Genomic DNA, 25,118 nt, shown 5'->3' with positions numbered 1-25,118 from the left:
TGCATCTCCCATGGGTCTTTATTTGGGGAATACGACAAGAAGAAAAAAATGGGAAACACACCCTCAGGTGTCACAAGGGAGAGGATGATCCAGCAGCAGTTTTCCCCCTCTTTTCCCATTAAAATCCTACCTGACAGCCTACCCCATGAAGAAGCCTCACAGGAATTAAGATATTCCAGATATTCTCAGGAAAATGAAATATTGAAGAATGGCTTCCTGTGCTGATAATGGTGGTACATTTGAAAAATAGACCAGAGGGCCGTGTTTAAAAGCCTAAAGTCATAAAAGGTATTATGAATGGATGGATGGGGAACCTCTACAAGCAGACTTCATTGATGTCACCATAAACGATGAATGCTGTCACTCTTTTTTATATATAACAAGAAGATATGCTGCTGCTTCCAGATCTCATTGTAGAAGCTGTCAGCCTCACTGAAATGGCATTGCATAAGCTATTTATGATGATATGAGGGAAAATACAAGGTTAAGAGATCTTTATCTGCTATCTATGGAAATGTGCTTCCACACGAAGGCGGTACATGAAATAACCTTCCGGATAACCCATGACATTGGGGGAACTGTAAAGTGAGATTAACTAGCAGAGACAGGTCTGCATTCAAATTATGTTTGTGCTCACCCCTGATGCCTTGGTCTCATGAACACACAGGTGTTTTTCTAGCTTTCTCTATGTAAAATCCCACTCCAAATTTTACAGCACTCATTGGTGTGACAGATTCACAAATGATCCAACAAAAAATTCATGCCCCACCTTCCGGAAGATGGCGGTACAGCTGGGAACAGCCGCCCAGCCACAGATGACCTCTCCCAGCCACCCTTGCCTTTGTCATGGCCAAACCACAGGCTACAAGTGGAGGGGAGGTGGTTATTTCCAGGCTGGGGTTTTCCAAAATCAGATGTGCTTCCCCCATGATCTTACCAGGCTTCCAATGCCTGGGGGTAGAGGATTTCCAGACTCTAGGGGATGGTGGAGCTATGACAAGAAAAATCCTGGGCCGTGTGTCACCCCATGGAGAAATGACACCACCAACCCAGGACCAATCCACACTGCACTTTATACAAATGAGAAGTGAACTTCTATTTCACTGCCCAGCCGACTAAAATTTGCAGTTTGTTACAACAGCTAGTGTTATCTTTATTAGTTGGTATGGTTTGGCTCTGTGTCCCCACTCAAATTTCATGTCGAATTGTAATTTCCAGTGTTGGAGGAGGGGCCTGGTGGGAGATAACTGAATCATGGGGGCTGACGTCCCCCTTGCTGTTCTTGTGATAAGAGTTCTCACAAGATCTGGTTGTTTGAAAGTGTGTAGCACCTCCCTGCCCGCTCTCTCCTGCTGGCCATGTGAAGATGTGCTTGCTTTCTCTTCACCTTCTGCCATGATTGTAAGTTTCCTGAGGCCTCCCCCAAAACAGAGGCCTGTATAGGCCAAAGAACCTTGAGCCAATTAAACCTCTTTTCTTTGTAAATTATCTAGTCTCAGGTATGTCTTTATAGCAGTTTGAGGACAGACTAATACATCAGTAGAATTTGGTAGCTTTCTAAGAAACGTATTCATTTAGTTATCCTTGCATTCATACCATGAATGGGAGGAAATATATAGTACAGCAGCCTCCAACAGGCCTGGAGTCAAGACCTGCATGTGCCACTGGACAGTTTTGTGACTTGGGGTACCATGGGAAAATTGCTTACACTCTCTCAGCCTCCATATCTGTTTTTGTAAAATGAAGATTTAAAAAATCCTGACCCTTATTCACAATAGCCAAAAGGTAGAAGCATTGAACATCTGAGCAATCTGTTCATCAACAGAGGTGCAGATAAAGTGTGAAATGCACACAATGGAGAATATTATTCAGCCTTGAAAAGATGTTATGCTAAGTGAGGTGAGCCAGCCACAAAAACACCAAGACTGTAGGATTTCACTTTCTGAGGTTCCTAGAGTTGTCAGATTCACGGGGACAAAAAGTAAAAGAATGGTTGCCAGGGGCTGGGGGAGGGGAGACTGGAGAGTTGTTGCTCAATGGGGATACAGTTTTAGGTTGGGAAGAAGAAAAGAGTTCTAGAGATGGATGGTGGTGATGATTGCAAAACAATGTGAATACCCTTAATGCCACTGAATGGTACACTCAAAAAGGGTTTAAATGGTAAACTTTATGTTGTGCATATTTTAGCAAAATTTTTAAATGCAGTTAATATGAATATTAAATCAAATAATATATGTAGAGTGCTAGCCCCAAGTGTGACAGCATAAGCATAGTGCTGGGGAGGTGGGAACTATTACATGTATTAAGTACCTTCTGCCTGGCACCGTGTCCAGTCCTGGGGATGCCACAGTGAACAAGACGCAGGTTATTTCTGGCTTCACAGTGCTGTAGGGGAAGAAGAGAGCCAGATCAGACCCCAGGCAACGTGGCATGCTCTGAAAGAAGGGAGCATGGGGCAGGGACTGGGAAGCACACAGGACGGCGCCAGCTCCGCCAGGGCCGGGGATTGGGGGAAGGCTTCCGCTGAGACCTGAAGCTGGTGCACACCTGGGAGCCTGCTGGAGACAACCAGCAATTTGCTCAAGGGCCGTGTTCTGCTTCAACCATGCCCTTGGATCCAGGCGTTTGTACAGGCCCCAGGCCTGCCTGAAAGAAGCAAGAGCCTCCACTTTGGGTTCCCTGAGCCAATAAAGGCTCCCTTTTGCCTAAGATGTAAGTAGAGTGTCCATCACTTGCGTCAATATCGGTCTCGTTTCCTCTCGGTCCCGTAGGTGCCTTACTCACCACCCAGGAACCATTTGGAATTAGAAAGCAATGCACATGACAGTTGTTGAATGATGCACGTTTTTAGGGTGACCAACCATTGTGACTTTCCCAAGAGTGAGGGGTTTCAGGGCTAGAAGAGAAGCAGTCCCGGGCAAACTGTGAAGCCTGGTCGCTCTGAACGTTCTCCATCCCTTCCTCTTCCCCCAGGTCCAGCTCTGGATGCACCAGCTCTTCCTGGTGAAAGCAGCAAAAAAAAAAAAAAAAAAAAGGAAGGCCCAGGGCCCTGGCAGTGCCAGCCTCTGAGGGCAGAGTTGTTGGGGGCCCTCTAAATCTGTGCACTAAATCCATGACCAGCTCCGAGCCCCTCCCTCCCAGGGCCTGCACCGGCAAAGCCCCAGAACTCAGTCAAACCAGAGCTTCACGAGTTTGTCCTGGGGTGCAGCTGGACCAGTCCTAAAGGGGCCACTTACTGCCATTTTCGGGCACATCCCTGGTGTTTGCATAATCCATAAGTGGTTTTTTTTTTCCCTCCTGGGGATGTACTATTTGCAACTGGATGGTGTAAGAAAAAAGCTTGTGGGCAAGACATTTCTAGAAAACTATCTTCTTTCTGTGGCTTCTTGTTCCACCAGCCTCACTGAAGTCCTGTTAACTATTATAGGAAATATAGTTAATTTCACATTCTCTTCTGGATTCTTGAGGAATCTTTCCCAACCACAGGCCCCAGAAACAACAGCCTTGACCTCCATCATATAACCAGGGAGTCAGCTTCCCAGGGCTGAGGAGACAATTTGTTTGAGAGGAGAAGGGACAGACGCTGTTTTGAGCAGACTGGCAGGAAACGAGTTGTGGATTTCCTGCTGGAAACTCTTGCAGCGGAATAGAACTGAATTCTCGCACTTTCACCTATCCCTTTCCCTTGCTTTCTCTTTGTCAATATGCTGTTATCTCCAGTGACTCCTGCCCTCCCAAGAAAAATGAGGCAGGAAATAGACAATAGAAGAGGGAATAGAGCAAATGCACATTTCCTGTCAACAATATGCCGTCCTAATAGATCGTCAGATGAGTATTTTATTAGAACAACGATTATGACAGCTACAAGATTTCCAGAGACAAACGAGGGTGGATCTGAGCTACAGGAATGTGGAAGGAGCTTCGCCAAAAAACAGCATGGGTTTGGGGCTTGGCTGTATATCTGGGCGCCAGAAACGTACCCGTTCTAATCTTAGATCTGGCTCTGATAGATGTGTGGCCATGCTCACGGACACAGACACATCCTCTCCCTTCCTTTCTCCCTCTCTGGCCTGAGGTTGGTAACATTCACAAGTCTGCCTTCCTAGAGGCCTGTGCTTGGGGAGTCCTGGGTGATGCGCCCCAAGGCGCTGAGAGTCCCAGAGGTGGCTGTGAGAAGTAGGCACCCGCAGCTCGGCTGTTCTCCCTGGCTGCTGCTTTTAGGCGGCTGAGTCCTGACTCCAACCAGACAGGTTCCCTGCCACCCTCCCGCCGAGCTGGGGCACCACGCCCAGGCCCATCTCAGCCTGCCCGGCAGCCCACGCAATGGATCCCATCCAGGAACACAGATGCCTTCAGAGCTTGATGGGGAGGGGGACGGAAAGGGCAAAGAGTTTACGAAAATGCCTCCGTGGACGCTTCCTTTTCTAGCCTTGGAGTACCCTGCCTGCCTCAGAAGACAGACGCACAGTGGCAAGGGGGCCTTGGTGCAGAGCTGAATTGAGGCCCCAGGCCCTTGACCTTGGGCCCACATGGTCTTATGGAAGTGCTCACCACAGTCCAAAATATTATAGGTACAGTTTCTGATGAGTGTCCACCTCCCTGCTGGCACTGTGCATTCTGTGAGAACGAGGGCCAATCTAGCTTTGCTTACCATTTTTCCTGGAGATTACAGCAGCCCCTGGCACCTAGTAAGTGCTCAATACATGAGTGCATGAAGCCTTTCATGGAGCAGCTGCCCTCTCTGCTCCTGGTGTGGCTACCGTGGGGAGCAGTCTCCCACAGCACCTTACACACAGACAGGACAGAAATCGTCCGTGTTTCCCCAGCCCAAACACTCCGGCTCCAGTTCCCCCTTGCCCCCACAAAAGACAAGGAAAGGCTTCCTGGTCCTACTTGAGGGAGCACGAAGCACCCAGAAACCAGCGTTCTGTGAACTGAGGCCCTGGAAGGTTCTTTTGCTGGGGAGAGGTAGGAGAGGCAGAGAGAGTGACTGGAGCTTCTTTTCTTCAGGATTTAGAAGAACAAGCAGAAAAAAAGGCACACTTCATTGTCCCTGGGATCCAGAACAGTGAACTCAAATAAAGAATCCATCTCATCAGTGGACAGCCAAGAGGAGCAAAAGGGAGAGAACGGTTCAAGTTCGAGGAGATCTTCCTTTTCTTCATAGCGCGATGATTTGAAATGCTTCCTCATAACGTGGGCACTGCCTGTGCACGTTCCATTTCAAACTTCATCAGATTCTGAGATGATAAAGTTGTCTCTATCATGTTAGCAAAAATAAAAATAAGAGAATGGGTAGAGGCAGATGGCTTGAGAGTTTTATGAAAGAAAAGGAAAAAAAAAAAAAAAGAAAAGGCAGAAGTTTAATCTCCGGAGCAGGGTCTATAAATAGAACCAAAAAATCAGTGAGAAATAAAAATCAATGGTTAAGCAAACACACAAGTAAGTTATTAAAGAACAAAAAAATTGTGTACAACAATCAACTCCTCAATTTATGGAACCGTTTCCAGATGAGTAAATGGAATGGCCAGAACCAAGGTCCTGCCAAGGGCGGCTGGCCCCTTCCAGCCCACTCTTTTTCTATCAGCACAGCCAGGCCCTCCACTGCCAAGCCCTCCAGCCCCATTCTCCGGAGATACAGTGACCCCAGGGCCCTAGGGCCGACTTCAAAAGAAGTTCAAAGATTCCTTTCAACTTGTTAACTAGTCCTACTTTATCCAAACATAGACTCAGCTATTGGATGCCCAAAAGGTGAGTCAAAAAAAAAAAAGAAAGCAAAAGCAGCTCACGTCCTGTAGAGGAGTTATTGTCGAATTTCAAAATGAAACAAGCACCCTCAGAACCGTCAATCACGGCAGGAGAATGTCCTCTGGAAGAGACGTGCACAGCTCCTTGGAGTTTGCTTTCTTTGGAGGAGAAAGGAGTTTATTTTCAAATCATAAAGGTAATACAAAGTGTGAAAAATACAGAAGAATATAAAGACGAAAATCCAAAATGAGCTATAACCCATCAACTAGAGATAATTAGCCTCTACCTTTTGATCTATTCCTCTTTCCTTCCAGTCTTCATACATATATAAAAATATTTATATTTTTCCAGGTGCAGTGGCTTACGCCTGTAATCTCAGAACTTTGGGAGGTCGAGGCGGGTGAATCACCTGAGGTTGGGAGTTGGAGACCAGCCTGGCTGATATAGTGAAACCCTGTCTCTACTAAAAGTGCAAAAATTAGCTGGGTGTGGTGGTGCCTGTAATCCCAGCTACTCCGGAGGCTGAGGCAGGAGAATCGCTTGAACCCGGGAGGTGGAGGTTGCAGTGAACTGAGATCAGGCCATTGCACTCCAGCCTGGGTGACAAGAGCGAAACTCCCTCTCAAAAAAAAAAAAAAAAAAAATGTATGTTTTGTAAATAGCCTACATTGTTCACATACTATATCACAAGTGGTTTCCCATGTCATTGTATATTCTTTGAAACCACAATTTATAAGTAGTAGGATATTTCATCGTATGGCCTTGCTATAATAATATATTTAGCCATGACACGCTTGACAATCATCTAGGGTGGATTCTAGACTGTTTCCATTAGGGGAACATATAAGTAAGTAATGCCATAACAAATCTCATCTAAGAGTCTCCAATAGCATTTCTAATTTTTTCCATAATATAGATTCTTACAAGTGGGACTTACTGGGTTTGAGGAGAGAATTTTAAAACCTCCTGATACATATGCCAAATTGGATTTCTGAACGATTGCATCAATTTAAACTCTACAAGCAAGTGATTGTCTGCTTGCTGTCTGCTGGCCGGTTTTGAGTGCTAGCATTTTTTAGAATTCCTTCACTATCTGCTGGGTGTGGTGGCTCATGCCTGTAATCCTAGCACTGTGGGAGGCCGAGGCAGGTAGATCACCTGAGGTCAGGAGTTCAAGACTAGCCTGGCCAACATAGTGAAACCCCATCTCTACTAAAAGTGCAAAAATTAGCGTGGTGGCGGGTGCCTGTAAACCCAGCTACTCAGGAGGCCGAGGCAAGAGAATCCCTTGAACCCGGGAGGCAGAGGTTGCAGTGAGCCAAGATCGTGCCAATGCACTCCAGGCTGGGTGACAGAGCAAGACTTCGTCTGAAAAAATAAAAAAAAGTCCTGCACCATAGAATTGTAAAAGTAGAAGAGGTCTTTTAAAACACAGTTAATCAGGAGTTTTCCTGAAGAAAGCAGCATTTGCAATGGGGCCAAAGGGGTGAGGAGGAGCTCACAGTGGAAAGGGGTGGAGCTGCAGCTGGATCGAGCCCTCTAAGCAAAGGGTCAAAGGCAGGAAGGGACACTCCAGCATCAGCGGACAGTCCTGCTTGGCTGTGTGAGGAAAGGGGTGGAGGAGCTGCCTGGAAGGAAAGGCCAGGTGGACAAGGCCAAGGGCCTGCAAGGACTCGTCACCAAGAGATGACATCTGAGCTACAGTCCAATAGAGGGCCTACCAGAGAGCCCCATCTCTCACCATTTTTTGCCGTCCCAAATTTCTGGCTGTCCCTGATATGCCAAGTTGCTGTCACCTCCAGGCCAGTCCTGGACCTGGACATCCTCGCTCCACCAGTTTACCCTTAGGTCCGGGTCCAGTGGCAGCCGCCACAGAAAGCCTTCCCTGTCCAGCCTCCCCACCTGACAAAGGTACCTGCCCTGTGCCCCTTCCCTCCGGGCGGCATCCCTCTGGTGTGGCTGGAGTCTGTCTACAGGGGTCTCACCAGAGCCACCTGCAGGGCTTGTCCTAGGCCCAGAGGCTGGAGCTGGACTGTGCACATCTATCCAGCATCTCAGGTGATTCCGTGGATGCTCAGGTTGAAAATCAGTGCACTTAGTCCTTAAAGGAAGGACCCTGTTTTCACAATAAGAAAAGCTGACCAGAGGGAGGGAGAGCATCAGGACTAACAGCTAATGCACGCAGGGCTTACTACCTAGGTGATGGGTTGATAGGTGCAGTAAACCACCATGGCACACGGTTACCTATGTAACGAGCCTGCACATTCTACACATGTATCCTGGAACCTAAAAGAAATTAACTTTTTTTTAAAGAAAAGCTGGCATTTACTGAGTATCTACTGAGTACTGAGCACTCTTCTAAGCACTTTACACCTGGTTACTGTAATCCACATGACAGCTCACCATTACCCCCGATTTACAGGTGAGGGCACCGAGGCCCAAGCACGTCACCCGAGCAAACCACCCTGTGACTCTGTCACAGTCCCGGCAGGGAAGAGATACCACTGAAAGTCACTATTTGAGAGGCATTTATTGAAGGGGGATTTACGGAAGTGGAAGCAAGGCTTAAGGAAACCAAAAAGGGATGGGATCGTCTCCTCAGACCGGTGACAGCAGGGGATTCTGCCCATTCCCGGTCTGCAGAAGTAAGGGGTGACAGTGAAAGCCATGGTGTTTAGTAAAAGGTGCAGCCAGTCCCTGACAACCAGCAGGGAGGGAGCTGAAGAAAGATCACCCCTCCCCACTCTCCTCCTGGTCAGTGTCTCCCCATCGGCTAAGTCCAGCTAGAAGCAGAGGTCCAGGAAGCCAATGATACGGGCCACACAGGTCAGCCTCCAGGGCATGAAGTAGAATCCAGAAGGAATCTGGAGGAGCAGTCAGAGCCCTGGCACCATCCCACAGCCAGCAAGGGGCAGAGGGAGCTGGATTGAACCACATCCTTCATCACTGCCCCACCCCACCCTGGCATCTCCAGGAGCGTGTGACGTGTGGCCCAGAGCGGGCTCTCAGCACCTTTTGTTAAATGCACCTTTTGAGTAAATGAGTGAATTCATGCACTGCAGATATGATGCCTGTGGATACTGGAATCAGGTCTGGGTTTGAACTGTAGCTTCCCTGCTTAGGAATGGGTGACCTTGTACAGCTCACTTCATCTCTCTGAGCCTGTTTCTTTGTCTGTAAATGATGGGTAATCATAGCACCTGCCTCGCTTCCCTGAGGTAAGAAGACCTCGAGATAATGCACATAAGTGCCAAGCACCAAGCATCAATAAATGCTAACTACTGTTGCTATTGCTGATATGGTACATAATTGAATGCATGTACTGTTTTTGGGTAATACAGACTTAGGAAGCCTGGTCATTTGCTATACTCGTCTGATATTTGGCGGACGGGAGGTGGGAAGAGAGGTTGAGAAGGGCAGGTAGAAGGATTTTCCTTGGCATCACAGCCAGCAAGTTTGACCACCCTTTGTGTTCTTGTTCTGTGTATGAAGAGCCCCCTCTGACTTCATTAGTCATGAGTGCAGCAGCAAGCAATAAGTTAATTTCTAACTGTGGCACTTGATAAATTTTCCATTTACCTCATTAGTTTTTACAGCCTGCAATATTGGTGAGAACACTTCCAATTAACCATATGGGAAGCTTCGGTATGGAATCACAACAATTTTCAAAAATGTGTTATTTAACCAAATAAGAATCACAGTCCCCAGAAATGAAGATGCTAGAAACCAGCAATTGATTCCCTGGGAAGGTATTTCCAGGAGCCTGTTGGTCGGGGTTCTGAAAGGGGTTCACCTGGAGAGGAAGAGGCTGACCTGGACACTCCCTCCCGCATCCCCAAAGGGAGTTCTGGGAGGGCTCCCACAGGGGAAGGGCTCCTGGCACCAAAGCCAGAGCATGTGACTGGGTGTCTGGAGGGCCCGTTCTGAAATCTCACCTATAGCATAGCTGTATGTGCTCCTCCTTGATTTAGCTATTAAGCATTCCTCAACTTCTTTTCTTTTCTTTTCTTTTTCTTTTTTTTTTCTTTTGAGACAGTCTCACTCCATTGCCCAGGCTAGAATGCAGTGGCACGATCATAGTTCACTGCACCCTCAATATTCCAGGCTCAAGCAATCCTGCCACCTCAGCCTCCTGAGTAGCTGGGACCACAGGCAGATGTTGCCATGCCCAACTGATTCTTTTTTCTTTTTTTTTTTTTTAGTGGAATTTCACTCTTATTGCCCAGGTTGGAGTGCAAAGGTGCGATGTTGGCTCACTGCAACCTCCACCTCCCAGGTTCAAGCAATTCTCCTGCCTCAGCCTCCCAAGTAGCTGATATTACAGGCATGTGCCACCACACCCAGCTTATTTTGTATTTTTTCGGGGTTTCTCCATGTTAGTCAGGCTGGTCTTGAACTCCCGACCTCAGGTGATCCACACACCTTGGTCTCCCAAAGTGCTAGGATTACAGGCATGAGCCACTGCGCCCAGCCTAATTCTTTTTTATTTTCAGTAGAGATAGGGTCTTGCTATGTTACCCCAGCTGGTCTCAAACTCCTGAGCTCAAGCAGTCCCCCCACCTTGGCCTCCCAAAGTGCTGTGATTGTGTGAGCAACTACACCTGGCCTCAATTTCTTTTCTTTTCTTTGTTTTGTTTGGTTTAGTTTGAGACAGGGTCTCACTCTGTCACCCAGACTGGAGCGCATTGGTGTAATCACAGCTCACTGCAACCTCGAGCTCCCAGGCTCAAGCAATCTTCCTACCTCAGCCTCCTGAGTGACTGGGATTATAGGTGTATACCACCATGCCCTGATATTTTTTTACTTTTTGTAGAGACAGGGTCTCACTCTGTTGCCCAGGCTAATCTCCTGCCTTGGCCTTCCAAAGTGCTGGGGTTATAAGTGTGAGCCCGCATGCCTGGCCTCCTTTTCTTAGTTGATGATCATCAGAAGCCTGTGAGAAGGGAAGCGGTCTTCCTGTTTCATAGCTAATGGGACCAAGAACCGGAGGGATTCCAAGACTGCCAACGAGAGTGCATGGCCCCGTTGGGGCTCAGACCAGGTTTTCTGAAGCTGACTCCTACAGACTGGGGACCCACTCCATGCTCAGGCCTTTCCTAGGGGCCATGATTGGGATACCTGCACATTCTCTGGGATGAACCTCCCAGGTCTCAGGCTGAGCTTATGGCTAAGGCTGGGCCATCAGATATCTCATTCCCCTAACACCATGAGTGGTCCAAGCCATAGGCAGAGGTTCCAAATGTGTCCCCAGAAGTCTTCATCCTGGAATCAGGAGAAAGGCATTCAGAATTCTGTCCTGGCGCTAAGTGGGAGAAGCCAGTCCAGAGATACCAGCAGCCACATTCTTGACCATGAAAGAGAATTTGGCCTACGGTAGGAGGTGGCGACACCAGCATGCAGAAAAGCCAGCAGATGTAGGGGTGAAGTGTGAGGAGGGGGACAAGAGAGAACAACTGGCAACCTGATAATGCCCCCAATCCCTGGGGCTAGCTCCATCCCCGCCTATCCCAGCAAATCCCCTGGCCACCCAGGCTAGCCTGAGTAGGGTTTCTGTCACTGCAACCAAGTAACAGAGCCGAAGTCTCAGTTTCCTCATTTATAAACTGACTTAGGGAGATGAGATCAGCTGGTTTTTGTTTTGTTTTGTTTTGTTTTGTTTTGTTTTTGAGGCAGAGTCTCGCTCTGTCGCCCAGGATGGAGTACAGTGGCATGATCTCGGCTCACTGCAACCTCCACCTTCCTGGGTTCAAGCAGTTCTCTGCCTCAGCCTCCCTAGTAGCTGGGATTACAGGCACCCACCACCACACCTGGCTGATTTTTTTTTTTTTTTTTTGGTATTTTTAGTAGAGATGGGGTTTCACTATCTTGGTCAGGCTGAGATCAGCTGTCTTCAAACTGCTCCCTAGAGCACTGGGAAGACACACAGGGGCTGGGGGATAGGATGGAGGGGGATACCTGGGGTTCCCAACCCCACCTTGGGCTTCTGAGCAAAGTTTTGTTGGATTCTGAGTCTAAACAAAGTGTAAAAACCACAGGCTCATGTGACTCATTCAGCTGAACTCTCGGCTTTCACATATTGGCCCCAGGAAAGACCTGGGATTTAGCCCTGTGGGCACCTCTGTCCATGGTTCCATTGATGTGGAACCGTGTCAGTGGTTCACGGGGTCTGGTCATGGGGGCTGCCCAGCTCCTTCCTCTGTCTCCCACTCTGTGTGAGTTACTCAGAGCAGCTTTTCTGTTCAAGATCAGGGAGCATGTGGCCCTGCTGCTGACTCATTCTGTTTCTCTGCTCTGTCAAAGTGAACTCCTTCACCTGCAGGGTGGACAAAGATTCAGGTTTCTGGCCTCTGTTACTGTCTGCAGGTGCACTGGCCCAGACTCAGGACTGGGAGTTGAAAGACATGGGTCTGACTCAGACCTGGTGCAGCACTGAGACCATTCAACTACAAGAACAAAATGCCCAAGCCCAGGCGGCTTTATGAATTCAGATTTTTTTTCTTGAGACAGGGTTGCGCTCTGTTGCCCCATCTGTAATGCAGTGGTGTGATCATAGCTCACTGCAGCCTCAAACTTCTGGGCTCAAGCGATCCCCACACATCAGCCACCCAAAGCACTGGAATTACAGGTATGAGCCACCACACCCAGCCTTCAGATTTTTCCCATCCTCCAAAGGAGATATCCGGCAACAGGTGAGATGTGGACTGGTCCATGTTTTGACAGTATCATCCCTAAAGCCACAGGGCCGTCTGTCTTTCTGCCATGCCATCCTTAGCGTGGCGGGTAGGGTCAACCGCCCATTTGCTCTCAGCTCCATTCCCTGCTCTGCCTTGTTTCAGAGAACTGCAGTTCCCAGGATTCTAGGGAGGTTCAGCCAATGGGAGGCACTGATGGAAGATCGAAGGGCAGATGGAGTGAATCGGGCATGTCTCTGCCTCCCTCTGTGCTTCCTGCGGCATCTCTGGTAGTGATTGAACCTCTGCTGTACATAGCTCAAGCTCCCATCAGACACCACCCTGATGCTCCCAGCTCCTTCCAAGAGGCTCTCGGCTATAACTTCAGATCCCAGCTCCAGCTTCTGGGTGCTCACTCATTGTTCCTCTGTCCTCCAGCCCTAGGAGTGTTAACAGTGTCTGTGATTGCTGATGTCTTGGGTCGGGGGAGATGCTTTGGCATTCCCCTTTGGCTTGTCAGTCTTCCATCATCTATATAAGCAATCACTGCATTAATTTCCTCTGTTTTAAACACCTAGAGTGGTTCCTGTTTCCTGGCTACACACCAGCTAATTAGCAGTCAACTTCAAACTTTGTTCTCATGGCCGTAAGATAGCTGCTGCAGCTCCAGTCATCACATACTCACCACAAACACATTGAAAGTAAAAAAGAAAGACAGTTTCTCCTTGCTGGCTTCTTTTTGCCAGGGAAGTAGACCCTTTCTAGAATTGGGCAGGATCGAGTCAGTGCCCATGCTGCAGCTGGAAGAGAGGTCAGAAAGGTGAGCAGCCAGCATTTTCAGCCCCTATAATGTGAGATGAGCTCTTCAAGCAAGACAAAGGGAGTTGGAAAATGGCTGCTGAATAAGCAACCAATCATATCTGCCACATATACCTTTAGCATGACCTTGTTCAAGTCACCTCCTGTCTCAGGGCCTCAGCTTCCTCTTCTGCAAAATGGGGGGCTTTGGTGAGATCAGTGGTTTCAAACCGTGCTCTTCAGAGCCCAAGGGTTCCTAGGAGGTGCCTGTGGGGCCACTGCAGGGTCACTGTAGGGGTCGGGGAGTGGGGTCTGAGCAGGTAGGATCCTACCCCAACTTAAACAAGAACAGTTTAATTTGATCTTTTTGAAATAAAAGAATTCTGCTGGATTCACTGATTATTAATGCCCCTAGCAGCCCTCTCAAGGACCCAGATTCAACGTTATAGATCAATTTATAAAAATGAGGAAATAACCAGGATGATGTTCTTGCTAAGAATGATCCATTAGCTTTGGGGGTTACTCATAATAAACTTTGGAGATTGATTAAGCTTCTTGGCTCTTTGCCAGCTACTAACCAATCTGCATGACACTGCAGACTCTAGACATGAAGCAAAGGCGTTCTCCCTGATATATTCTTGACTCTCTCTCTCTCTCTGTGTTCTCTTCAATTATGAGAAGGCAAATACTTTACATATATACAATTATTTTAAACTCTTTATCTTGCACAGAGGAATTGATCCTTGCAGGTCTTTCTTGTTGGCCTTGACACTGATGAATCACATTAGAGATGGTCTCAGAGAGGGAAGACACGGCCCCTAATGGATGGCTCTTCTCATCTTCATTTTTCCCCTGGAGGCTCTTCTCCATCTGGAATCTTCCTTACTTCCCTTTGTGGATTTAACTCTGTAAATACCATGCCAGTGTCAACACCCACTTTATTTCTGTTGTTTGAAGGTCTCTTTTACATCAAAAGTTCAAAGGCACAGACTAAGAACAGCGAAACCCTAAGAAGCCTCCAGGCCTTCGCCAAGGCTCAACCCTGCACTGAGAAGAGCTGACACCACCTCCCAAGTACCCTCAAGGATTATTTCTTAAACACGGTCAGAAAGCGATCCTAGCCCCCTCAATTTGCATAACCATTTCACATTCTCTTACTTGGATCTGTGGGTCCTTGAAGCTGTTCTGTGAGCACCTTGAATTCTGTCTGGCACAAATTAGACGATGCAAGTGATGTCATCCCCATTTTACAGACAAAGAACTGGAGGCCCAAATAGCTGAATGGCTAACTGTCTCGCCCAAGGTCACACAGGTAATAACAAGGTCAACATTTGCACTCAGCTCTGATAATTCTGAGTTAATGCCCTAGCATGGGGTTTGACTCATAGGAGATGCTCGATAGATTCCAGTCTCCTTCCTCCTCCTCTTCCTCTGGACTATCTCTGTGGATTCAGCACAGATGAAACAGGTGGGTCCAGGTGTGCCCGGCCTTCTGGTGACCTCACAGCATCTGCTGGGGCCTATGTCACAAGGTAGTTTTTCTGTATCAATTACCATATAAAACAGGAATATGGTCTCATTATGAACTATTCAAATAATACAGGTAAAAGTAATACAAATAATACAACTCAAGTCCCCTCAGAACCTCACTTCCAATTCCAGACTCCTTTCCAAAGTAACTCCTGTCACGTGTACAGTGTGGATCTTTCCAGATTTATTTCTATGAACTTATCAATAGAAGTGTATAAAACTCTCGGCTGGGCACAGTGGCTCACACCTGTAATCCCAGCACTTTGGAAGGTTAAGGCAGGAGGATCACTTGAGCCCAGGAGTTCAAGACCAGCCTGGGCAATGTAGGGAGACCCCATCTCTATAAAATATTTTAAAAATTAGCTCAATGTGGTGGTACACACCTGTAGTCCTAGCTACTCAGGAAGCTGAGGCAAGAGAATCGCCTGAGCCTGGGAGGTCAAGGCTGCAGTGAGCTGTCATTGTGCCACTGTACTCCAGCCTGGGCGACAGAGTGAGACACCATCTCAAAAAAACAAATATATAAATATAAATATAAATAACAAGCATATAAAAATATCATATAAAGAAATATGTAGTTGAGTTTTTTTATCTGCTGGGCTTTTGTTAATTTAAATAGTATCATACTCTATGTATCTTTGGCAACTTGTTTTGCAGAATGTTCCAAATCTCTGTGTACATATTGGCCTCATCTGTCTTTTTCCTACAGCTTAGTGGCCCACTACTCAGTATGAATGTGTTGTTAGTTTGCTTAACTAGTCCCTTATTGATGAACATATGGGTTTCTCCAGCATCTCACATTAAAAACAATGCTGCAATGGGCATCCTTGTCTCGGCTTCTTATGCATACATGAGTATTTCTCTGGAGAAAAAAAAAAAAAATGAGTATTTCTGTAGAAAAAAAGAGAAAGAAACCATGCCAGGAGTTCCAGACCAACCTGGACAACAAAGCAAGACCCCATCTCTACAAAAGAAAAAAATTTTTTAATTAGCTGGGCATGGAGGCACACACCTGTGGTTCCACACAACCTGTGGTTGAGGAGGCAAGCAGGAGGATCGCTTAAGCCCACAAGTTCGAGGCTGCAGTGAACTATGACTGTGCCACTGAACCCCAGCCTGGGCAACAGGGTGAGACACCCATCTCTAAAAAAATAAAAAATAAAGATATCATAAACTAAGTTACAAGAAGGAGACTGGGAGAGAACATTTGTAACATACATGACAGACAAGGTATTAATAAGCAGATTATATGAAGAAATGTTTCAATTTCATAATAAAAAGACAACGCAATAGAAAAATGGGCAAAGAATACAAACAGGCAATTCATCGTTGAAATACCCATGTCCAATAAGCACATAAAAAGTTGCCTTGGCCGGGCGCAGTGGCTCACACCTATAATCCCAGCATTTTGGGAGGCCGAGGTGGGCGGATTGCCTGAGGTCAGGAGTTCGAGACCAGTCTGGCCAACATGGTGAAACCCCATCTCTACTAAAAATAGAAAAAAATTAGCTGCGCAGAGTGGCATGTACCTACATGTAATCCCAGCTACTCAGGAGGCTGAGGGGAATTGCTTGAAACAGGGAGGTGGAGATTGCAATGAGCCAAGATAGCGCCACTGCACTCCAGCCTGGGCGACAGAGCAAGACTCCATTGAAAAAAAAAAAAAGGTTGCTTCCCCTCACTAGGAATCAGGAAAAAGCAAATTAAAACAGCAGTAAGATACCTTTTTTACTCACTGGATTAGTCCAAATCTCAGACATTGGCAAGAGTTTGGGGAAATGGATACAGTGCTGGAAGGCACATTGCTCCTGTCTTTTGGAGGCAGTTTCCACTTGTGGAACGACAATGTTTCTCACTATCTATTCGTTCATGCCAGGCACACATCATATGCCTGATGTCCTAGTGGGGGGCCTGTAGCTGAATTGGGAGGAGCTGCATGCTTGGTGGGACAGGCCTGGGGTGACCACGACTCAAGGACTGCCCCACCTTCTTGACCAAGCGGTTTTTTTCTAAATAGTGCTCCAGCCCCCAGGCCTATGGGCAGCCACTCACTGTTCCTAGCAGGTCAAAGACACCTCTCGGGTGAGAGCAATGTTTTGTGGGGTGGAGTGGGTGGTTCTGAAGAGACCACATGCACGATGACCATTCTTGCACGTTCTTGGTATAACTTGAGCTGCTGTCGACCTGCACACTACGGTATGCAAATGACTCCACTATGGCCAGAGCAGCAGGTAGCAATGCTCTATTTCTCCACTCAAAAGAGGGCGCACTCCTCGCCTCCTCTACACGTGCAGTTTCCTTGCAGTCTCTGGGCCGTTCCCATGGGCGACATGCATCCCTGGCAGGCCTGACATCACACCCCACTGCCATGGACAGATGGCTTTGACTTAGAGCTGTGCCTGGTTCCCAGAGACTCCGCCTCTACGAAGGGTCAAAGCTTCCTCTGGGCTTTGCCTTGCAGCCCTCCCCTAGCCAAATCACTGGAGGATGACAGTCAAGCCCGAGGCCCATGTGACAGTCTTGCAAACCACATGCTTCACCTGAGCTGCATCAAACCTGGAGACGGCATTTCGGGACTTTGTTTATGAACTTGAAGTAATACTGTGACCAAGACTCGGGGAGCCAGTCTTCAGTAAGAGTCAGCCCGGCTTCATGTAAATCTAACAGGCCTGTCCAATCGGACGGGCAAAGATAAAAGCCAGCTAAGGCTATAAAGTCAGTGACATGAGTGGAATGACAACCAGAACGTCAAACATAAACGAACAACTCAAAATCAACCTGCGGTGTGGTCGTTCGGAGCTCTCCAGCTGTGAGGACATTGGGGTCATTATGGAAGAACTCAGGACTCTAGGAAACCTCTTTCCTGGTTTCCCAGGACCAGCCTTGGGATTTCCTATCAGGTCCCGCCCACCGGCTCTGCTGCTTCTATACCCCTCTCTCCTCCCCCACCCCAGTCCTACCCCATCCTTGATTGGAAAGCCAGAAACCTGGGCTTTCACGGTATCCTCCTTGCCAATATCAGATTCTCTGTAAAAATACAGTAATCTGAAATAACCCTGCAATTTTTTTCCTATTTTCAATAACATGGTATCAATTTGTAAACAGGGTAATGATTCTCTGTTACTTTTCAGGAAATTATGTTTAATATAGTTTACTAGAGCAAAGGAAGAACAATTTAATTGAGAGAGCTGCTATGAACCATATTTAACCTCAGATGTACTAAATGGAGTGTCTCAGAGATAAGTTATGGTTTTTAATTTAATGTAAACTATTCTGTGCATAAGTATTGTGTTTTTGCCACTCTAATAATGACTGGTTGGAGCTTATGAACTACTTTTTCGATCATCTCTTTCCTCCGGTGAACACTGCTCATGAATGCTAAACCCAGTCTGGAGGTTTTCCCCACACAGAATCTAAAATGAAAGGTCCTACTGGCCAGGCCAGCTCTGCTATCTGGTGACGCTGCGCCTCAAATGTGACGCGGGTTCACACTGGAGAGGATCTCCCGGTGTTTCAGAAGTGCCCGTATTTCACCGCCTGGGTTCATTCTGCACCCAGCTGGCTCCTTCAGCACTCTGATTAATGGGTTCCAGCCACTGCACCAGCACTTTAAATGAAGTTTTGTGCTCACTAAGATTAATTGCTAAGTGAAAAATATTGAAACTTTATTATTCATATAATTCATTTGAGGGGATAATCCCGGGAAAATGTACTATGTGGTTGAAGTTAATCATCTGATAGTAATGGATGGGCAGGAAGATGGAAGGGAGCATGCTTGGCACCTCACAGCCCAACCTCCTCTGTCACTGGGGGTGCAGGCGAGCCACACAAACTGGCACCAATGTTTTTTGTTTTTAAGACAGTTGCTCAGGCCAGGTGCGGTGGCTCACGCCTGTAATCCCAGCACTTTGGAGGCCGATGCAGGTAGATCACCTGAGGTCAGGAGTTTGGGACCAGCCTGGCCAATATGGCGAAACCCCATCTCTACTAAAAATTCAAAAATTAGCTGCGCGTGGTGGTGGGCGCCTGTAATCCCAGCTACTCAGGAGGCTGAGGCAGGAGAATCGCTTGAACCCGGGAGGTGGAGGTTGCAGTGAGCCAAGATCGCGCCATTGCACTCCAGCTTGGGCAACAAGAGCAAGACTCTGTCTCAAAAAAAAAAGACAGTTGTTCATTTGAATAGTGAAGCCATCACACCATCACCAACACTTGCTTCTTGGTCCTCTCCAATCCCATCTCAGGCTCTGGCTAGTCCTATGATGGCAGGCCTGCTGCCCTGTTTTATTTTATTTTATTTTATTTTATTTTATTTTATTTTATTTTATTTTTATTTTACTGTGGCAGGGTCTCACTCTGTCACCCAGGCTGGAGTGCAGTGGCATGGTTTCGGCTCACTGCAACCTCCACCTCCCAGGTTTAAGCGATTCTCCTGCCTCAGCCTCCCTAGTAGCTGGGATTACAGGCACCGCTACCATGCCCAGTTAATTTTTGTATTTTTAGTACAGATGGGGTTTCACCATGTTGGCCAGGCTGGTCTCAAACTCCTGACCTTGTGATCCACCTGCCTCGACTTCCCAAAGAGCTGGGATTACAGGCAATGGCCACCCCACCTGACCTATTTTATTTATATCTCTTCTCTTGTTTCTCTGTTTGCTTGTCAGAGGGGGCATTTGTTGTTTTTCTGGCCAACTGGGCATCTATTCCCCTTATTTGGGTAAAACTGCCAAGTTCCCTCTGAGAAACAGTTCCCCAACTCTCAGCTCTGAGCTTCATTCAGGTAGGACTCCTGGGGGAGAGCATGTGACCCGGTGTTAGCCAGTGAGACTACTGCATTCCTCTGGCCACAGTAACTGGTTCAGAAATGAATACCTGACCTAATCAGGGCCGATGAGACACAGTGAGTCCTTTCCCAGGAGGGCTGGGATGGAAGCTGGCCCTGTTTAGGAAAGCTGAGAGTACAGAAGGCTGGAACCACAGGTGCCATCATGCTAGCACAAGGGAGAGGACAGCGAGGGGCCATGGGGGAAGCACAGTGAGAAACGGGCAGAGACTGGGTCCTGGTGATGTCATTTGAGTCCTGAAGTTGGCCCTGGATGTTGGACATTGAGTTTTTTGTTTGTTTTTTTTTAAGTTATGTGAGCCACATATTCTGTCTTTGCTTGAGCCAGTTTGAGCAAAGTTTTTTGAACTTGAATCTTGAGTGAAGTGGCAAAAGGACAAAAAGCACCATTCGGTCAGGCATGGTGACTCACGCCTGTAATCCCAGCACTTTGGGAGGCCAAGGCAGGTGGATCACAAGGTCAGGAGTTTGAGACCAGCCTGGCCAACATGGTGAAACCCCATCTGTACTAAAAACACAAAGATTAGCCGGGAGTGGTGGCAGGCACCTGTAATCCCAGCTACTTGGGAGGCTGAGACAGGAGAATCACTTGAACCGGGAAGTAGAGGTTGCAGTGAGCCAAGATGGTGACACTGCACTCCAGCTTCCGCAACAGAGCGAGACTCCGTCTCAAAACAAAAACAAAAACAAAACAAAACAAAAACACTAGTCAGAGGGCATCCATTCTGGTAGATTTATGACAAAGTGGTGGGTTAGTTCTTGCCATCCAGATTCCCGGGACTGCCCTCTTCCTGTCTGTTCCTAAACCTGGTTCTCATATCTGGCTTCAGTTAGCAGAGTGTCAGCTTCTGCCGCTTGCAGCCAGCGCTTCCTGATGGAATGTAGAGGCTGTTCTCGGACAGCACAGTACCCAGAGTCTCAGCCACTTCGTCCATCTGCAGACCTGGATCCACGGGCATCACTGTGGACAGGTCTCAGAAACAGACAGTTGAAGGGAAAATCGTGTTGTAGGATGATAGCATCTGTGTACATTTGCAAAGCACACGAAACCCTGTAAACTGTTTACAGATTCAAACGTATGTAGTAAAACTATTAAAATGAAATGGGAAAGATACACACCAAATTTGTGTCAGTGGCCACCTCTGGGGAGGGGTACGAAGGAGACTTCAACTGGACCTGCAATGTTTTATTTCCAAAAAATAGACCTGAGGCAAGTATGTGATGCTACTGTTGGGTGTATGGGTGTATTCTCTGTGCTGCTCTGAATTTTTGTCCTAATAAAACTTCAGATCAAACGAAGGGCCTTCCCAGCTCTGAGATGCAGGGAGTCATGGGCTGAGATCCTGGTGGGGCTCCAGGGGGACTTGGTACGGAGCACAAGGAGACCCTGGCCTGGGGCAGTTCAATTTCATAGGGAATGATGGTCAAGCCGGGATAACCAGGAGGCCGAGAGTGTGCGCATGCGCCATCCAGATGGCCAGAGAAAGCCCAGGTAGGCAGGGGAGATAAAGCCGCTGATGGCTGGAAGGTGGACATGGAGGGCAGGGTGGGAAGTGCTAGGACAAGACTTGTGGAAGGTGTGATCCTGGCCTTGAAGGACAGCTAGGAGCTAGACACGTAGATCAGTTTGCGGAAGGATACACATAACCATCTGGAAGCATACACATTATTCTCTTGTCTTCGTTGTAACAAAGCACATTTTAAAAATAAAAACCAAGAAAAACTTTAAAAAATGAAAAATACTGAAAAAGACCAAGAAGAAAATGACCACCTATAATTTCATCATACAGCTGTAAATAACCACTTTGAGCATTTTAATGCAGCTCCTCCTGTCTTGGCTACAAAAGACAGATATTCTCTGAGAGTCAGGCATGAGCATAAATACAGAGCATTTTAAACAAAGTCAATGGGTTACCATTTGCACAGTGGTTTTCCCGTTGAAAACAGGTTTGTGGTCATGAAAGGTACAAAAGACAGACTAGCAAATGCTTCATAATTTTTACTGTGGCAGGCATGGTCCTAAATGCTTTATATATGCTAGCCCATTCAATCTTCACAACCCCATAAAGTGTTTTGCTTTTGTGCTATGATGAATTCCCATTTTTCAGATGAGGAAACTGAGGCCCAGGGAGCCTGTCCAAGGTTACAGAGTTGATGTGTATCTCTGGATTTCAAAACTGGTTAAGTCAGGTTCTTGAGTACTTTTTGGTGGTCACCTCACAATTCTGCCTCTCAAGGAGGCTGACGCCTGCTGGAAACCCATTCCATGGGGCCTGAGTCTGCGCTAAGTACGTTCAGACACAAGCTCCTTCCACCTGCACAGCAAGGGAGATGGGTCAGCGCTGCATTCCATTCTACAGGTGAGGCGCAGAGAGGGACGTGCTCTGCCCAGGTCACCCAGCTGAAGACGTGGCTGACTTCAAGCTCCAGCCCTTTCCCTATGCCTGACCCAGGGGCCCAGGGCCACAGGTTTTCTGGGCTGCCCTCCCACTGTCTGGCCAATTCCTCTGGCTCGTTACTGTCACTTGAGGACTTTCCCATGCTGAGCTAGGCAGCCGGCAGTCCCTTTCTTTCTTTTCACAGCCCCTTGGCGGAGGTTTGCTCAGAGGGTGGTGCGGACCTCTTCATTCCAGCCCTCCTTGTGCCAGCAAGTTCATCTGAGCACAACTTGGTGCATCCAACCAATGAATATAAAATTTAATAATTAAAGAATAATTAATTACACCTGAAACTTCTCGCTTGGGGGTACAATTAGCCTCTGGCGCCTTTAGAATGAGTTGTTGGTGACTAATTATGCCCTCAAGGAGGCAATTGTAAGTACAATTAATTGTGTGCAAAGTTGAACCCACAAATACTTGGGAACATAAAAATTATTCCCACAAAAAGAGTTTGTTCAAAATCCAGACCCTTATTTTATTTTTTTTTAAAGATCCCTGTGGCGGGTTCCCCAGCGTGATCCAGATGTTTAAGGCCTACGTGGGGGGGGGGCCATCCTACCCCCAGCACAGGGGTCACCTGAGCACAGAGGCTCCGATGCTGCGGAATGGCCCCAGGCAGCCACACAACAGTGAGGGCATTGTCTGATGTCTCCAGTCGTTTATTGAGAAATCGTGGGAATGGAAAGAGCAGGAGGAATAAGTCAAGAGTTTAGGGGCAAACCTTCCTTCTTTGTTTCAAACTTCTTGGTCAAAGTTCCTCCTGAGTTGGACTCTGGTTACCAGTTTTCTTGCTCTCGCCCTCGTCTTCTGAAATGCACCTGTCTGTGCTGTTCCTGGTCAGCAGGATGGGACAGGGTGGGGACGTTGGACATGCTCTGGCCATGTCATTCCCTTGCTCAGAGACTTCAATGACTCCCCAGGGCCCACAGATTTAGTCCTGTTTCCTCAGGTGGTCCCCAAGGACAAATGAACTCAACTATATCTCTCTATCCTGCTCCCAAACCTAACCCTGTTACCTAACACTGTTGTCCCTGGAAACCCAAAATGGTGACCAGCTGATCTGCATTCTCATCCTATGCACACTCACACATATACACGTACACATGTGTACATACATACATATATGTGTATGTGTGGGTGCATATAACACATGCATGATTGTGCGCACACACACAAACACATGTTCATGTATGTATATACGTGTAAACCCACACATGTGCCTATTACATACTGACACATATGCACAATACACATACGTATACAAACATACATGCTCATACACATATACATGTACACACTCACATGTAAACACACATATGCATTCATCCATGTACATACACACATAATAAAAACACGATTCCCACATGCACATGTGCACTTTTGCCCCATGTCTGATTTCAGCCATTTCCCCAGACTCGACACCAGTGCTGCTGTAGCTGCGTTCTTTCCTGACCACTTTTCTCCCTGAGCCAAACTCCCTCCCTCCCCTGTGCCAGCTCTCAGACTCTCTCTACCTGTGGCCAGCTCTGATCCCTCTGGCTGGAAGCCCCCCAGAACAGAGTCTGTGGCTGCCCTTTTTTTACCCCAGCCCCAGCAAATGCTCCAGGTGTGTTTGGAGCATGAATGAGTGAATGAGGAAGGAGTTTGGGTTTATGTGCTTGCATAAGAGTCCATCTGGAAATCTCCTTTAGAACACAGCTGTGGCGGACTCTGAGGCAGGAGTCCCTCTCTGGAGGTGTCCCCGTGAGTAAGAGCAAACAGCAATCAGAGAGCCACTAGCTCACTCCTCCCACTCAGGAAGGGAGTCCTGGGTATGCCTTGGTGCCCACTGCTCGCCCAGCAAAGGGAAGTCGCTGCCCTCACCCCTGAGCAGCCCTCGTCCCAGCTGGAGAGATGGCACCAAGGAATCCAAGCCTCCAGAGCACCCGCTGTGCTGGATGCTGAGGGGACTGCCATGTTGGCCATGACGGAACTCACATTCACATGGGGGAGATCAAGCAGGAAGCTGAGAGGGAGAAGGAGAGCTTTCAGACCAGAGGCAAACATACGGGTTGGAGGAGGCAAGAGATGGCAGAGGATGCAGGAAGATGATGGTACTGTGGATGGCCTTGAATACCTGCACGAGGAGCTTGTCCTAAGCATGGTAGTACTGAACTGGAGAGCCACCAAAGACTCCAAAAGGAGAGAGCAACACAAGCAAGAAAGACTTCAATGCCAACAGAGCCACTTGGGCTGACTTTGCTAGTGACCAGTAGACACTTGACCTCTGCTTGTTCTCTTCTTCCTTGTCACCCAGTGAAGCCCTATCAATGCTCCCAAATTTCACTCAGATGTCATGGTCCCTAAGAAGCCTTTGCCCTCCCAAGACAATAGAGTACGCCTCTGGGAGCAAGGTGCTTCCAGCAGACATCTTAGAGCCTGGAGAGCTTCCCTGGATCCCCTCCCCAGGCACTGGTTCCTTGGGAGGGAGGAACATCTCTTCGTTTTCTGTCTTCAGAGCCAACCAATGTTTGGTGACTGCACAGACATTCCTGATAGCAAAGGTGGAGAAGAGCTCCTTCGAGAGGGTGGCATTCTACTCCCAGCCTGCAACCCAGCTGCCAGCGAGGCACCACAGGCAAGAACAATTTTGCAAAGCCTGGTGCTTTACCCTGGTGATTTTCATATGATTTCTGGAAGATAAACCCCCGTTAGTGGCACATTCTGTGTGCTGGGTCTCTGGTTAAAGAGATTTGCGTTCCTTTATTCAATTTTCTTCTTGGCGGTTTCTCAGTACATTGCTCCGCTGTCTTCTGGTGCTGATATGGGGTCCCGAGGGCTGCCAATCCTCTAGAAGCCCCTGGAAACTAACAACAGAGCAGAGCCATCTGCCATGTTTCTTATTTGCAGTTTCAGGGCTTTGGGAAAGCTTTCATGAATCCCAGGTGTGGGTTCAAGTATAAAGTGGTAGCAATCTGCTTAAGGAAGCCAGATACTGTGTGACATTCTGCCATTCACCAACACATAAGACACACCTTTGAGATGACAGGCCCTGGACAAGGCACTCCAGATACAGAGATGGGCAAGATCAAATCTCTACCCAGAAGCTTCCAG

The sequence above is a fragment of the Mandrillus leucophaeus genome, unplaced genomic scaffold (assembly GCF_000951045.1).
Source record: "Mandrillus leucophaeus isolate KB7577 unplaced genomic scaffold, Mleu.le_1.0 Scaffold299, whole genome shotgun sequence".
NCBI lineage: Eukaryota > Metazoa > Chordata > Mammalia > Primates > Cercopithecidae > Mandrillus > Mandrillus leucophaeus.
Note: the sequence above shows the minus strand (reverse complement) of the source record.